The following is a 5,047-nucleotide window of genomic DNA, read 5'->3' as shown; positions in this document are numbered from 1 at the left end:
TATTGTGCTGTAATAGTGAATGCAGGTTGTGCATGGGACATGCAAGTCTGAATACTCAGAGCCATTGCAGTGATGACCATGTTGCAGATAAACATCCTGCTCACCAGTACATCAGGGGTTGGAAAAACTACACTAGGCAATGAACCTGCATCAAGATCAAGATTGAAAAACATTAAAGAGGGTGATTTAGCTAAAGAAGTCTAACAGATATCATGGTGTCTGGCAAGATGGCTTCTCCCAATAGCATGCTGAGAGATGCACATGATGAAGGCACAAATCCTGAAGGATATTGGGATTACAGAATATGAACCAAGAGTTATAAATCAGATGTTGGAATTTGCCCTCCAATATGTGATCACAATTCTAGATGATGCAATTTTTTTTTTCAATCTATACTACGAAAGCGACTGTTGATGTTGATGATATGCAATTGGCAATCCATTGTCAAGCTGACCTATCTTTTACCTCTCTTACTCCAAGAGATTTTCTATTAGATATTGCAAGGCAAATAAATCAAACATCTTTGCCATTGATCAAGCCATATTTGGGTCCTAGATTGCCACCTCATAGATACTACTAAACTATTCCAAACTATAAACTTAAATCTTTACAAAAAAAAGGCACCTACTCCTGCAGGAAGAATAACAGTTCATCAGTTAAGCATGGGTTCGGTTACCAGCAGACCTGGTATTCCCACAATAGGCATACCAACCTCACAAACTATGTCTGTTTCAACTAAGGTAGGGGTTCCAATGTCCCTCACAGGACAAAAGTTTACAGTGCAGATGCCCAGTTCACAGTCCCCAACTGTAAATGTGTCCATTCCTGCAGCATCAGCAGTTTGGAGTGTTCTGATTAATCCATCATTAATTGGGTCCAAAAATATTCTTATTACTAATAACATGGTGTCATCACAAAATACTGCCAATGAATCATCAAATACATTGAAAATAAAACATGATTATGATGATTATGATGATGATTACTATGATAATTTATAATCTAACATTGATGTATGTATCATGTATACTTGGTCAAATTCATTGTACTTAAATTAAATCTGCATGCTGGGCCTTTTGAAGTTCTGTTTTAGAAAACTTAATTAGTATTTAATGAGTAAATATGATTAACATAATTTTCAGCTGAGATGTTGGATTTTCCTTAAGAAGATTAGTAGTGAGTTTTCATCAGCTTTTAAGTGTAAACAATAAAGTTGTCATTCATCAAAAAAATGGTGAATGCAGTGCTACTTCCTGCTTCCTACACCTCTAAGCTGAAACCAGAAGTGATAATATATTTTATTTCCTCAGATTTCAAAATCATGAGAACCCATTTGGAAAAGGAATTTGTCAGTACTGTGGAATGTCATGAGTTCACATATTGATTCCTTAGACTGAACACTATCACAGCAAGACCTCGGCCTAAGGTAGAGATGGGTCAAGTGTAGTCATGTTCTAAGGGCACTTATTATCAATGTATAGTGTTCATTTGCATGCATTTATAAGGAAGGGAAATACTTATTTCTATTGGGAGAAAGATTAGTGATCTTGAACAGTATATCTAGTGTTACTCCGACAGGATTTGGTGGGCATACAAGCAAAATGCAACATAGAAACTTCTTGTTCTAGAGCAGGGGACTACAAAGTATAACTCATGGGCCAAATCTTGTCCTGTTTTTTTACAGCTTGTGAGCTAAGAATGTCTTTTCTTTAATTTCTAAAGAGCTGTACAAAAAACATGAAAACAAAGAAGATTATGCAACAGTGACCATATGTGGCCAAAGCCTAAAATATTTACTCCCTGGCCTTCTACAGAAAAAAAGTTTGCTTCTCTGGTCTAGAGGGATTGGTATATAAACATGTATAAAGCATGTATAAAAATAAAAATATAAGTAAATGTAAAAGTCATAGATAAATTGACAGATATAACAGGAAACTTTGGGTAAGTCCCATATATCAGATTTCACCTGAGGGTAAAATGCAGCAACCCCAAATAGAAGAATTAACACAGACTTGGCACTCAGGAAAATCCAGTGTGACAGTGCATATTAGAAAAATAATGTAAAATTTTCATTTAAAAAGCCAGTAAATCACAAAATCCTCAAACTGAAGGTTGTTTCTATTCTTACCCATTTTATTCATTAATTTATTTATTCAATAACTATTTCTTTTTTTAATTTTTATTGGGATTGTTCAGATACCAGACAATTATCCAAAGATCCAAAGTGTACAATCAGTTGCTCCTGGTACCCTCATACAGCTGTGCATCCATCACCACACTTAATTTTTGTTCAATTTTTAGAACCTTTTCATTACTCCAGACAAGAAATAAAGTGAAAGATGTAAAAAGAAAAAATGAAAAAGAAAAGGAAACTCGAATCCTCCCATATCCCTAACCAACCCCCCTCAATTGTTGACTCATAGTGTTGGTATAGTACATTTATTACTATTTATGAAAGAATGTTGAAATACTACTAATTGTAGTATATAGTTTGCAATAGGTAGGTATTTCTTCCCTATATGCCCCTCTCTTATTAACTTCTAGTTGTATTGTCATACATTTATTCTGGTTCATGGAAGAGTTTTCTAATGTTTGTACAGTTAATCATGGACATTGCCCACCATAGGATTCAGTTTTATACATTCCCATCTTTTGACCTCCAACTTTCCTTCTGGTGACATATATGACTCTGAACTTCCCCTTTCCACCTCATTCACATGCCATTTGGCACTGTTAGTCAATAACTATTTCTTGAACATCCACTATATGCTAGGCACTGCTCTATTTATTAAGAAATGCAACTGTGAAAGACAAATATACCTGTCCTCATGGAGTTCATTAACCAAAAATAAGAATAAATAAACAAACAAAATATACAAGATGTTAGATGGAGATACAGCCAGAAAGGGAAGAAAAAGGCAAAACAGGGAAAGCAGTTAGGGCATGTCATGGTTAAGGAGATTCAGTTTTAAATAAGGTATTCAGAGAAGAACTTATGAAAGCAAAATATTTAATTAAATATTTGGGGTGTCTGAGGTAATGAGACTTGCAAATATCTGGAGGGAATTTATTACAGGAAACAAGAATGAAACTGAATAAATACAGGGTTCTCTGCCTGTTGCACACAACAGATTATCTATGACACTGGGATTTCAAAGAGAGAAAGAGTTTAATACTACATGTGAAACAGGAGATCAGATGGACTATCAGCCTAAAAATCTGTCTGTCCAAGTCTAAGATATTCAGGGATTTTATGGATTCAAACAATGGGGGATGGAGTTATTACCATTACAATAGAAAGTATACAGAATACTAAGACCAGACTAGGATAATCATCACAATAGTAACTGTAAACAGGGCTGACACTAACCTATAATAACCATTAAAATAGTAAGTATACACAGGACTGAGACTATGCTAGAATAACCACTTCAATTATAACTGTAAACAGGGCTGAGACTAGTTGAGTCTCAGTAATTTCAGGTATTAACTTCTGCCTATTCTAAATACAGGAAGAAAAACACATCTATTTAATATTTCAATAATCATAACCATTGGTTAATTCTTAATTTCTCAGTTACAATTCCTCCATTTTGTTTTTGTCCATTCCTCAATCTTGAAGTTTATCTGGATGACAACCATTCTAACTTATTCATGCTGAAAAGGGGCATCAACCTTATGGGGTAGAGGAGTGAAATGGTTGTCTTTCTGGAAGAGACTGGTACAACTGGGTTTCAGGTCTTAACTGGCTTAAGAACAAACTGGAGGCTTTAAGTCTGAAAAATAAACTTAATAAGTAAATTGAAAATTATAGGTTTGAATAAATAACTTTTCATAGATTTTAGATAGAACCTGTGGTGTTTCCTTAGGTTTTTCTGGAATAATGTTGGCCATATCTGGCTGAGATCTGCCTAAGAGTAAACTCCAGAATGATATCCCAACTCTACTTGAAATCTCTTAGCCATGAAAACTTTCTTTCTTTTCCCACTTTAGTTTATGAATCTATCATTCATTCCATGGTGTCAGGGAGGTTAAATCTGGATGGCCCTCTTAGGCATTATGTCATATTAGGTAGGGCTTATATATTTTAAACTAAATTAGCACCACCATTGCTTGAGAGAATAGTATGTATTCTCCAGGTGTAGATGTTTAATCATTCCACGATTTCTTTCCCCAGGGACTCAAGGGACCCTGCAAATACCTCTTCATTGTATGCCCCAAACACTCTGAAATGCCTCAGGGTATTACATTAACTTGTACAGAATAGTAAGATCTCATTCCCTATTCTAGGTTCCATTTCAAATAAAGCTGAATAGGTTGTTTAAATAAACTGACCAGACAGGTTATGTCAGATAGTGTGCTACATAAAATTTAAATTTCAGACAAAATAAATCTCTACCCATTTGGCCCCACACAGAAATTTAATGTCTTAAAATACAGTTAAATCTCAGGTATAAATATGAATGCTGTTAAGAGCTTACAATCTAGGCCCTAATTTTCTTATAAGCATTTTATGAATGAAGCTATTTCCAGAAATAAAAAAAAAACATTTCACAATTGACTTATGTTGGGGTCATCAACCACAGACTATAGCAGAAATTTTGTCTTGTCTCACCTTTATGCATTTACCAGGGTTATGTTAGTTAAGAGACAAAACAATTAACATAGTTGCCTTGCTTCTCCTTTAAAGTGCCTTTGTTAAAGTTCTGACTTATATCTGACCACATGTACTTTTAGAGAAGCATTAGAGTAAAATCATGTAATTGACAAGTAAATTTGGCAATTTCCATGATCTATAACCTTCTTCTAAAAATAAATAAAACTATGAGTAATAGCATCATACCATTGTCTAACATGATCCAGATCAATATCTGTATATAATGTGGACAGTGAGAACATCGTCAAATATTTAGGAATTTTATACAATCTCTAAAAAATGAACATTTCACCCATACAAATTTAGCTAATGGAATGATAGAAAATCCTTTTTTAGTTATTGTAATGCCTCCCAAACACTTCGTATGTAATATATTAAACTATTTTAGCA

At 34.3% G+C, this 5,047-nt stretch overlaps 1 pseudogene; it reads left to right on the top strand.

The window, feature by feature from the left end:
• Positions 1-212: 212 nt before the first annotated feature.
• Positions 213-1,001, top strand: LOC119523155 (annotated as a pseudogene).
• Positions 1,002-5,047: the final 4,046 nt, after the last annotated feature.

This window comes from Choloepus didactylus, chromosome X, assembly GCF_015220235.1.
Source record: "Choloepus didactylus isolate mChoDid1 chromosome X, mChoDid1.pri, whole genome shotgun sequence".
Lineage (NCBI taxonomy): Eukaryota > Metazoa > Chordata > Mammalia > Pilosa > Megalonychidae > Choloepus > Choloepus didactylus.
Note: the sequence above shows the minus strand (reverse complement) of the source record. Positions and strands in the feature narration are given on the sequence as shown.